We start from the raw sequence: 13,170 nt of genomic DNA, 5'->3' as shown, positions 1-13,170 counted from the left end.
ATCAAAATACCAGAAGGCTATGTTTTTTGTAGAAATTGACAAGCTGATTCTAAAATGCAAGGGATTTAGAATAGTCTAAAAATTCTGCAGAAAAGGGGAAGGTTGAAGGAATAATGTGACCTGATTGCAAGACTTTTTATAAAGCTACACTAGTCAGTGTAGGTGGTATTGGTGTAAAGATAGACAAATAGTGAAATGGAAGAAAAGAGAGAGTTCAGAACTAGACCTACAAAAATCCAGGCAAAAATCTTTGCACTACCTACAAAAATCTTTGCACTTTGCAAAAGTGCAAAGGCAGTGCAGTGGAGAAAGGTTAGTCTCTTCAACAAATGGTGCCAGAACAATTGGATATCCATATGAAAAAAAAAGGACTTTGATTCATATCTGTACAAAATATACACAAATTAATACAAAACGGGTCATAGATCTAAATGTGAAAGTTAAAATAATACAACTTCTATGAGAAAACCTTCTGACATTGGGGCAGACAAAAATTTCATAGATACAGCACTAAAATACAGGCCCCAAAAGAACAAATTGATGAGCTGGATTTCATCAAAATTAAAAACTGCTGCTCTTCCAAAAAACAAAAAGGTAGGCCACAGCCTGGGTAAAAATATTTGTAAATCATATATCTGATGAATAAATTGTATGTGGAATATATGAAGAACACTTGAAACTATATTATAAGAAAATGAACAACTCAATGGAAACTTTGGGCAGAAGATTGGAACGGACACTTCACCAAAGAAGATAGACTGATAACAAGTATGTGAAAAGAGGCTCAACATCATTATCCATTAGGGAAATACAAATTAAAACCATAGTGAGAAACCACTACACCCCCATTAGAATGACTAAAATTAAAAACCCTACTGACTGTAGGGTCATCTGAGGTCATCACTGAGGATGTGGAAGAACTGGACCTCTCCTACATTGCCGTTGGGAATGGAAAATGATACGTAAATACATAAACACTTGAAATAAGAAAACCCCTGCACATGCACATGTATGCATTCCCTCTCAAAATAAATAATACTTAAAAAAAAAAATAAGAATACAGACACTTTAGAAGACAACTGACAGACTCTTTAAAACTTAAACATACACCTACCATATCATCCAGCCATTTGTTTCTAGACATTTAACCAAGAGGAAAGGAAATATACGTTGATAAACAAATCCATGTGCATGAATGCTCACAGCAGCTTTTATTTGTATGAGAGAGACTGGAAAGAATCCAAATTTCTATCCACAGATAAATTAACTGTACTACATCTGTGCTATGGAATACTACTCAGCAACAAAAAGGAATGAGCTATTAATATGTGCTCCAACTTGGATGAATCTCAATGTGACTATGCTGAGTGAAAGAAGACAGACAAAAAATACATACTGTAAGTTTCCATCTATATGAAATTCTAGAAATGGCAAACTAATTTATAATGACAGAAAACAGATAGATGGTTGCATAACGATAGGTTGGGGCATGGAGGGGTTGAGGGCAGGGATGACAGAGAGGCAAGAGGAAACTTTTTGGGGTGATGGATGTGTTCACTACCTGCATTTGTGCCGATGGTTTCACTGGTTTGTGTGTATGTCAAAACTCATCAAATAGTATATTTTTAACGTGCAGTATGTTTTATGTCAGTTATGTCTAAGTCAACATAAAAAAAAAGCTAAAAATTATCTACAAATAATGCTCCTACCTTTTAGCTCTTGACCTCGGCCAAGATGACTTCTCATAATTCTCTGCAGAGGAACCGACATCACCTTCACTTCTGGTGGTTAGCCAAGTGGTGAGCAAAAGCTTTAATGGTAATAATAGCTGTAGTTCTAGCCCTTGACTCAATAATACTTCATGCCTAGTAACAATAATACTTCATGCCTAGTAGTTGTATGGGTCTAAAAATTTTGTAACCAAAGAACTGTAAAAATGTGATTTTCCAATAAGTTAGTATTTAAGAGATGATATCTATGAGGCACTGCACATAGCAAGAGCATGTATTTCTTTCAAATACATAGAAGAATACTGAGGAGCAATTTAGTTAGCCCTACCGTGTAAGGGGTCCTGGGAACAACGATCCAGCCAGTGACTCAGAATCTGACTTATATCTTGGACCATCTACCTTGAAGTGCTGAGCAAGACAAAATCCAAGTGGCTAGGAAAACGCTTGCCTCTGGTAGAAAAGCCAAATGTAAACTGGTAGTAGAAAAAGCAATTTAACTAATGCAGACATAACTGAACTAAAACCATAGATTAAAGAGAATGGCTATAGGGGCACCTGGGTGGCTCAGTCGATTAAGTGCCCAATTTCGGCTCAGGTCATGATCTCATGGTTTGTGAGTTCGAGCCCTGCCTTGGGTTCTGTGCTGACAGCTTGGAGCCTGGAGCCTGCTTCAGATTCTGTGTCTCCCTCTCTCTGCCTTCCCTCCATTGCTTATGCTCTGTCTCTCTCTCTCTCTCTCTCTCTCTGTCTCTCAAAAATAATTAAACATTAAAAACAAATTTACAGAGAATGGCTAGAACTCACACCAAATATTTAATAGTTACATTTTCATTTTTACTGCTGAGTTCAATTCACAAAAACAACAGTAAACAACAATAATATTTATTTAACATATGTTATGTGTCAACACTGTGGTGTTATCTTTAAGACTATTAAGGATTAGAAGAAATTACAAGAGGCAATGAAATTTTTCTAAGAAGCTTTTATCATTTGGATACAGAATATGGATATATAAAATGATATAAGTGCAGATCTTTCAAGAGGCAAAGGAATGGAAAAGATTATCAACTAATGAACCTCGTTGTCTATGACTTTTTATGTGCAAGCTTTCATGGCCATCACACTGTACATAAAACATTAATAGGCCACCGTGGCAACCCTCCATGTGTGGTCCAATAATTCAACATGAACAATTTAGAGGTTATATTGAGTGCCTCCAAACATAAGGTCACAATGAATGTGGAGAGATGTATCTGGAAATTCTTTCTCACAAATGAAATACAAAGGTCATTTGTTCATGAAACAGTTACTGAGTTCCCACATTGTCCTGGGCGTGTACAATGGCAGACAAAACGGACACGTGGTCTCTGCCTTCATGAAGCTATGGGGAGAACATGGATCAAAAAATAAATATGTAGTTACACACTGTAATTACACATCAAAAAGATGTGTGTATACCAGGCAGGTGGCAAAGAAAGCTTACGATATTGCCCGGCTGTGATTTTGGTTCTCTCCAGAAACAGGAGAGGCAGTGCTCCGCTGCCCCCTGAATGGTAGCAGCTTTTTTGTGTTTTCAAATTAGCGGTAATTACGTGCACTTGACGTTTCTGCACTCCGAGAGCAGCAACCTGTTTGACACGCAGGACCTGCTTCTTCCTCAGCGTAACCATTGAGTAATTGACAGGCCGGCCAGACCAGCGTGCGTGCGCGCGGCCAACAGAAACCAACCAGCAACCAACCACTTCCCACAGAAAGGCTATGCTCCTGGGTGTTCAGGACAGAAAAGGCTGGCTGCGTCAGTCTTCTGAATGCCACCTACGAGTTACAGGTGAGCCACAATCACAGAAGCAGGTTCTGAGCAAAGCTGAGGGAGAAAAAAGAGTTTTGTTACAACAGTGGCAGGATTTGGAATTTATTTTCAAATTCCTTTCTTGTCCCTCCTGAACACCTAGTGCCTCCTGTGGCTACATTCAGTGTCACTGGGGAGAACAACGGTGCCATTAGCTCAGGAAAGCTTCCCTGTCTTGCTCCTAAGATATCCCAAGGTTCTTTTGTGGTAAGTGGCTTAATGAGACTGCACGAGTGGTAAGGAGAATCACGTGTATCATTTTACATTTTTATCATGCATCTCATTGCATTGGTTAAGTTCAGCTTTGATGTTACAATACTGCACTTGAGGATGCGATAAAAGGCCTTTCGCTATGAAATAGACGAGTAGTTGGAAAAAAATGCTTCCAGAATGGATTTCATAAAGTGTGACAAGACTTTCTCAAGTGCCATTCTTAAAAATCTCTGCTAATGTTTGAACAGATTCCAGATGTTAAAGTATTTCCATGGTCTCCCACGAAGGGTTAGGTGAAAAGACACGTGTTAATGTCGGGTTAGCAGAAAATCTCTACTATAATGTCTACACAGTTGTGTAATAGATCAATAAATGCCCACTGAATACGTAATGACCATTATAAAGTTAGCAGCTCCTTTTTTTTAAAGTGTTTTTTATTTCTTTTTGAGAGTGAGAGAATGCGAGCAGGGGGAGGGGCAGACAGAGGGAGACAGAGGATCCGTGGTGAGCTCAGTGCTGAGAACAGAGAGCCCGACATGGGGCTCAAACTCACAAACTGTAAGATCATGACAAGAACCAAAGTCGGATGCTTAGCCAATTGAGCCACCCAGGCACCCTCCTTTTTGACATCAAGTAATTTAGTAGATCCCCACTTATAGTTCTTACACTTTTACTTGGTTAAGAATATGTAAAAGTGACCCAAAAAGTCACTGTGAATATCAGTTAAAGCTTGTATAAACAGCAAAATACAGCCCTCTGGCTGTAAGTTTGAACTCTTGTCTTATACTGTCTTTGAGCTACTGTGAGTGAAATAGCAGATCAAAGTTCTCTTTTCATAAATATTTCTTTTTTTTTTAATTTTTTTCAACGTTTTTTATTTATTTTTGGGACAGAGAGAGACAGAGCATGAACGGGGGAGGGGCAGAGAGAGAGGGAGACACAGAATCGGAAACAGGCTCCAGGCTCCGAGCCATCAGCCCAGAGCCTGACGCGGGGCTCGAACTCACGGACCGCGAGATCGTGACCTGGCTGAAGTCGGACGCTTAACCGACTGCGCCACCCAGGCGCCCCTCTTTTCATAAATATTTCAATAATGTCACAATTAGCAATACCATTCTGGGTAATTATTCAAAGACCCTGCCCATATTATAAACCAAATATCCATTTTAAAAAAAATGATACAGCAGTTTAATTGTATTGAGAAATACAGTGGGAAAGCATATGGGTTGGCAGTAGAGGGCTTGGGAGTTCATAAGACACCAGCAACAATCAACCAGAAAGCTTCATATTAGTCTTAAGTGAACTGTTACAGTTAACAAAGCTTCCATATCTGAGATGTGGCTGGAGAAACTCATTTTGGAAAGCATTAGAACCATCAGACACAGGAGGCTCTGAAACAATATGAAACTATAGCAGTAAAATAGCAAGATATAAGTGAAGGCTAAAAACAGGGATGGTCAGTGCCAAAGGTATTCTGTTATTTTTATGATCAGCTCTTAGATATTTTGACCAAAGATACAAAAAAAAAAAGAAAAAAAAATATATATGCCTTCCCTCAAGAACTACTGCTTTATTTTGTGCAATGTCTTTTACTTGTTTATTTTTTTTAATTTTTTTTAACGTTTATTTATTTTTGAGACAGAGAGAGACAGAGCATGAATGGGGGAGGGTCAGAGAGAGGAAGACACAGAATCTGAAACAGGCTCCAGGGTCTGAGCTGTCAGCACAGAGACCGATGCAGGGCTCGAACTCATGGACCGCGAGATCATGACCTGAGCTGAAGTCGGACGCTTAACCGACTGAGCCACCCAGGCGCCCCGTCTTTTACTTGTTCAAATAAGATGATAGAGAAGACAATTATGGAGATGTCATTGATTGTAGTCAGCAGAGGAAACCATTCTGTATCTCTAACATCTTTGTGCAAGAGCCTGTCAGTTTGGATGGCAGATGTTTTACAAACCCTTAGGGAATCTGTTATGAACTTCAAAGAGAAATGCAAGCGAGCATTTTGTATTTGTCCAGAAATCTGGAGGAACAAAGAGAAATGAAGCTCAGGGCCTTCCTTAGCCTAGGTTTACACCATGGGCCCCCATCCCTGTGCTCTTCATTGCCGGGGCTCCTCCCCACACACTGATTCCTCAGAAAATATGATCAGCCAGATCAGTTTCAAGGCTGTAAAAAAGCCTCATCACTATGCAACCAATGTTGGCATTCACTGCCCTGATGTGTGTTGCATGGCCGCTTCCCCATCGAGTCTGAGGTACAGCAGAAGGAAAGCTAGTGGGAGCAGTAGCTATGGCATGCCAATTACAGTAGACCTTTACTTTTGCTACACTTAGCCGTCACCTGAAACATGCTGATCCCTGGACTGTTCCCCACCCCAAGATTCTGATTTCACTGGTTTGGGGAGCAGCCTGGACACCAGGACTATTTTTTTCTTTTTCTTTGTACACTATTATAGATTCACAGGAGGTTGCAAAGTTTGCCCTAATGATTACATGGTACATAAATGTAGTTTACAATATTAAAAGCAGGATATTGGCAGTGTTAGGATTCAGAATTTAGTTTAAAAAATGTCCCATCACCACAAAGATCACCCCTTCATAGTATTGCCTACCCCCTTCTCCCTACCATGCCAACAGACACTAAACTGTTCTCCATCTCTATAATTTCATCATTTCAGGGAGGTTCTATTAATGGAATTATAGAGATTATTACATAAGCCTTTTGAGATCGGCTTTTTCACTCAGCATAATGTACTTGAGATCCATCCAAGTCACGTGTGTCTCAATGGTTCATTCCTTTTTATTGCTAAGTAGTATTCCATGATGTGGGTGTACCACAGTTTGTTTAATAATCACCTACTGTAGGACATTTTGATTGTTTACAGTTTGAGGCTATTATAAATAAAGCTGTCAGGCAAGGGAAACAAAAGCGAAAATAAACTATTGGCACTAGCTCAAAATAAAAAGCTTCTGCACAGCTCAGGAAACCATCAAGAAAACAAAAAAAAAGGTTCCATTCAGCAACCTACTGAATGGAAGAAAATATTTGCAAATGATATATCCAATAGGGGCTAATATACAAAATATGTCAGGAACTTATACAACTCAACAGCAAAAAACCAAACTGATTAAAAAATGGGCAGGGGACCCAAATAGACATTTTCCCAGAGAAGAATACAGATGGTCAACAAACACACTAATGGTAGTCAACATCACTCATCATCAGGAGAATACAAATCAAAACCACAATGAGATACTACCTCACACCTGAGGGAATGACTAAAATTTAAAAAAAGATAAGAAATAACAGGTGCTGAGAATGATGTAGAGAAAATGGAACCTTCGTGCACTGCTGGTGGGAGTGCTAACTGGTGCTGCCACTGTGGAAAGCAGTATGGAGTTTCCGCAAAAACTTAGAACTAGAACTACCACATGACCCACCTATTCTCCTACTGGGAATTTATGCAAAGAAAATGAAAACATTAATTTGAAAAGATATATGCACCCCTGTGTTTATTGAAGCATTGTTTACAATAGCTAAAATATGGAAGCAACCTAAATGTCCATCAATAGATTAATGGATAAGGAAGATATGAAGTGTGTGTGTGTGTGTGTGTGTGTGTGTGCGTGTGTGTGTGTGTGTGTGTGTGTGTGTATTATTAGCCACAAAAAAGGATGAGATGATGCCACTTGTGAAAACATGGATGGACCTAGAGGATATTATGGTAAGTGAAACAATTCAGAGTGAGAAAGACAAATACCATATGATTTTACTCACATGTGGAATCTTAAAAAAAATTAATACATAAACAGAAAGCAGAATCAGACCTATATATGCGAGGAACAAACTGGTGGTTGTCAGAGGAGACAGGGATAGGACAATGGGCAAAATGAGTGAAGGGGAGAGGGAGATACAGACTTCCAGTCAGGGAACGAATAAGTCACGGGAATAAAAGGCACAACATAGGGAATATAGTCAATGGTATTGTAACAGCGCTGTATGGTGACAGATGATAGCTGCACTTGTGGTGAGCACAGCATAACATGTAGAGTTGTCCCATCAGGATGTTCATCTGAAACTAATGTAACATTGCGTGTCAACTATACTCAAATAAAAGTAAAGCTACCACGAACACTTGTATAAAATGTTTTTGTGTGAAGGTAAGTTTTCGTTTCAGTAATTGCTAGGTCATATGTTAAGTGGATGTTAAGTGGGTTTTTTTTTTTTTTTAAGTTTATTTTGAGAGAGAGAGTCTGTGCACACACACATGTGTGCATGAGTTAGGGAGGGACAGAGAGAGAGGGAGAGAGAATCCCAATCAGTTTCCACTCTCAGCACATCGCGGGGCTTGATCTTACAAACCGTGAGATCATGACCTGAGCTGAAACCAAGAGTTGGATGCTTAACTGACTGAGCCACTCAGGCGCCCTGTATGTTTAGTTTTTTTAAAGAAATTACCAAACTGTTTTCCAAAGTAGCCATACCATTTCACATTCCCACCAGTAACGTATAAGAGATCCAGTTTCTCTACATTCTTCCCAGCATTTGGTATTATCACTATGCTTTATTTTAGCCATTCTGCTGGGTGTATGGCGATATCTCATCATGGTTTAATTTTCCTTCCCTTCATGGCTAGTGATGCTGAATATCTTTTCACATGCTTTTTTACCATCTGTATATCCTCCTCAGTGAAATGTCTCTTTATGTCTTTTGCTCATTTTCTAATTAGATTTGGACATGAGGGGGGTGGCATTTAAAAGTTTCCCCAGATGTTACTCAGATGCAGCTAAGTTTGGGAAGAAGCACTGCCTGGTAATAACCTATCTATGTAGGTATACTTTAAAGTTAAACTGTTACGCCAGTGGTAACATTGAAATAGGTCTGTGTGGGCAGGACTGGCTCATTAAACATGTCCATAACCCAAGAGAAGAGAATTGGAAGTGTTTTCTGGGAGCTCAGGTTGTTTGCATATACTCACCACAGGGCTAGAAGAGTGTCTGAGAACTCCAGAGGATAATTCTGGAAACGTGGGCCAAATTCTTTCTACCTCACTATCATGTGTGCATGCACACACACACACACACACACACACACACACACACACACACATTTGTGCAAATGGTAATTCCCAGGTCCCTAACCTCAGGACTACTGAATCAGAAGTTTTGAGAATGGGGCCTAGAAATATGTATACACATATCAAGTGGTTCCTATGCTTTCAAAAATGTGAGACCTATCAGGGGCGCCTGGGTGGCTCAGTCGGTTAAGCGTCCGACTTCAGCTCAGGTCATGATCTCGCGGTCCGTGAGTTCGAGCCCCGCGTCGGGCTCTGGGCTGATGGCTCAGAGCCTGGAGCCTGCTTCAGATCCTGTGTCTCCCTCTCTCTCTGACCCTCCCCCATTCATACTCTGTCTCTCTCTGTCCCAAAAATAAAATAAACGTTAAAAAAAAATTTTTTTTAAATGTGAGACCTATCAACTCAAGGGAGATTGGCGATCCCACTCTCTACTGCTGGAGTTTATCTCCAAGGCATGGGTGGGTGCCCTCCTACTATGAAATTCGTTTCAAGAGGAATGTCCATGAGTCCCTTTGGGGCATAGAGATGTGTGTTCATGTTCGGAACGTAGAGAACAGAGAGAGCAAGGGTAGTGTGCTTGCCTCCTTCCAAACTGGTCTTCCAGAAGTAGATCTCACATATTATCATACCCTTATGTTGAGAAGTAATCATGTGTGGTAACCAATAATGGTAACAATAACTAATATTTATGGAGCACTAATTATGTGCTAGGCTTCTCCCACACCCTAGCTCCCTCAATTCTTATAAAAACACAAAATGGGGTTATTGTATTCTCTGTTTTGTGGAAGAGGAAACTGAAATTCAGAGAGGTCTTGTTATTTGCCCAAGGTCATAAAGCTAGTAGATGGTAGAACTACTTTTTCCTTCTGGAATTTCCCTTTATTTTTGTCCTTGGTTGACCCAAACTCCAGTTTTTTTTGTTCATTTGTTTTGGAAGACCTATTTGAAACTTCATTTAATAAAAAGAAGCTAAAAGAATATATAAATATATTTATATGGCCCTGAATTGCCTAACAGTCACCATTGGGGCAAATGGAACCAAAGCCACACTGAAGCTGTATTTCTTTTTTTTTTTTAATGTTTTTATTTATTTTTGAGAGAGACAGAGCGTGGGTAGGGGAGGGGCAGAGAGGGAGAGAGACACAGAATCCGAAGCAGGCTCCAGGCTCTGAGCTGTCAGCACAGAGTCCAATGCGGGCCTCAAACCCATGAACCTTGAGATCATGACCTGAACTGAAGTCAGACGCATAACCAACTGAGCCATCCAGGTGCCCCCTGAAGTTGTATTTCTAATTGTCTGGAATGGTACTGCGACAGGAATTGAAAACATCAAGCTGGTTCTAAATAGAGAGTGAAGCTCTTTGGGGCACCGAAGTGGTTATCTACTGTACAGTGTTAAAATGATTTCCATCCTGCTCTTCAGGAGCCTGTTATCATCAAGGGCAAAAAAAACCCATGCCCTTTAAATAGACACTGGGGGTCTTAGCCTCTGTTTACACAGCCACCTTTACGTGGCTGGTCCAAGTGAAAGCTCGTTTGTCCTCCAGCTGATGTTCTGAATCATCTTCAATGATTGCCTCAGTTCTCTGAGCAGCTTTGACATAGATGATGTTTTCATAATATGCCTGGTCTCATTGTTCGTAATCCCTGGTTACCTGCCACTTCATGTCTTCGAGCCTCAGGTAAGCTGACATATGGACACATGGGTGTGATGAACTGGTTTCCTCTTTTCCCTTCCCAGCTCTAAACCAAAAGCTTCCTTCAAGGCTCCTGGACTTTGGAGATCAAAAGAGGTTCCATAGAAAACAGAGCCTGAGGCAAAGCTTAGGGTGTGAGGCTTTATGGGGGAGCAGAGGAGTGAGGGAAAAGGGAAGGCTGTCTAGGAGAGAGTCAGGGAGCAAATGCGGGGTGATGAGTGACAATGCTGGCCACATGCCACAAAAACCACACCCAGTGCTGAGCCAACAGTACTCTGTGAGTAGGCCAAATGGAACCATCACATATTGGAATCGTCAGTCACCAGGGAGGCAGGGAGAAGAGCTCATCTGCCCATTCCCTCCATCTCCTGACTCTCATTGTTTGTTCAGAGCTGGGCTCAAAGGGATTCAGCCATCCCCCAGTTCTGGGCTGTCACCTGGCCCCTCCAAGCAGCGGTGGGGCAGCCATCTTGCATGGCCCCCAGCAAAGTGGCAAGGTGCTTCATGCGAGCAGTGGGAAGAGCCAGTGCCTCCGCAGGTCTCCTCAGGGAAGGCCTGCACTGCCACGCTGCTGTGGCTTCTGTGCGGTGGCCCAGCCCTCACAGTGGGAAGGCTGCGTCTGCAGATGGTGGCAGAGATAAGGCCACAGCGGGAAGCTTCCAGGGCCCAGGAGGCAGACAGTGCTAAGCAGCTCTGGAGAGGCACAAGACTCCAGTCAAATTCAAGTATCCTTTCCAATTCCAGTGTAATATTGGAGTATCACTTTGTGTTTTTGGCTGCAAGCCACAGGAACATAGTCTGGCTTTCTTAAGCCAGAAAGGAATATATTGGGTGTATGCATAAGAGCTTTCAGGGACTGAAGAGCAGGTCTTATGGAACAAGCAGCGAGAGCTACAATAAGCACTAGGTAGTGGAAACTGTGGCCCTACATCCCTGTCATGGTGGCATAACCCTCCTTCTACCACAGCCTAACATCACTGCCTCCCCATGAGGCCACACACCAACAGGCATGCCCCCAAATAGAAAAAGGGGGTTGATGCTTATTGTGACTTGAATAGTGTCCTCCCTCCTGAATTCATATGTTGAAGTTTTAACCTCCAGTGCCTCAAAAGGTGATCTTATTTGGAGATAGGGTCTTTGCAAAGGTAATGAAGTTAAAACAAGATCATTAAGGTGAGCCCTAATTGAATATGACTCATGTCCTTGTAAAAAGGGAAAGTTTGGACATTGAGACATGCATAGAGGGAAGACAATGTGAAGAGACATAGAAGATGGCCATCTACAAGCCAGGGAGAAAGGCCTGGAATAGGTCCTTCCCTCACTACCCTCGGGAGGAACCAGCCCTACAGACACTTGATTTTGGATTCTGGCTTCCAGAACTGTGAGACAATACATTTCAGTTGTGTAAGCCACCAGTTTGTGGTTCTTTTTTTAATGGCAGCCCTAGAAAACTAATATAATGCTGGAGAGCCAAGGGAAGACAAAACCCCTCAGGAGTTTGTTGAACTCTTTTTAGATTGCTAAACGCTTTGATGTGCATCATCCTACCTGGCGGGGCTGACTTCATGCCAGGAGACCTGTACAGTCATGCAGCGCTCTGTTCTCAGAAGCACCTGGCACTCAGTTTAATGGCCAGCTGTTGCCATCTTAAAATTCTTAATAGTTTTTTTTTTTTTTAACAAGGAGCCACACGTTTGCATTTTGCACAGGCAAATGAAATGACAATCCTGTCAGGTAAACGGGATTTCTCATTATCCTCATTGAAGAAGACACTGCAGCAGAAAGAGGGTTAGCAGCTTGATCAAGGTCAACAGAATTACTCAGAGTTTGATCAGAAACTGAGGTTTCTAATGCAAAGACCTCTGTGTTCCATCCAATTTTGAGATTCTGCAACTCTAGACCTTATCTAAAAACAGAAAATTTGGAGCTAAAACCTTTACACAATTGCTTTGTCTTCACTCCATTACCTTGAGTAATGTTGAACACGTGAAACCAGGCTCACTATCTTCTCTATGGCCCTTGATGTCCCTGGCCTCCTACTTAAGAAGTGCCTCTACCAGCCTCAACTGATGGTATCATAGTTTCTGCTGGTACTTTCTAGTCTACTTTTACTTATTTGTCTATTAGACACCATATCTCTGAAGAAGCAGAGTTCTTGCTGGCCTCCTGGCTGGGGTTAGACAGAAACTACTGACCTCAGGCCACTGAATCTGTGCCCTTAGTCAAGGACCTAGAGAAAAACCTTCAAGAATCAACTGATGACCATCTTCCGTGGTTCTAGATATCAGCTCTTGGCTTTCCTGAAATAAACCAATCCCTCTAATCTGTGTAGATGGGAGTTTTATCATCTCTCCTGGTCTATCTTCTCTCTGTCCTCTCTCTGTCCTTACTTGACTCGTGGTTTTCCATCAGGCCAATGAACTTTGGCCCTTGATGCTCCTTTGATTTTCCTACCCTTTCTCCCAGCCCTGTTCTACTACAGTTTTCTAATACATACCCTGGAGATTTTCAAGTCAGTTATATAATGAATGTCCTAAAGAAACATTTAATAAAGTTGCACTTCATTTACTCTTAGATTCCATGCAAGTCGATCATTTT

Source organism: Panthera uncia, assembly GCF_023721935.1.
Source record: "Panthera uncia isolate 11264 chromosome D3 unlocalized genomic scaffold, Puncia_PCG_1.0 HiC_scaffold_8, whole genome shotgun sequence".
NCBI classification, from domain to species: Eukaryota; Metazoa; Chordata; class Mammalia; order Carnivora; family Felidae; genus Panthera; species Panthera uncia.
This window is presented reverse-complemented; position numbering follows the sequence as displayed.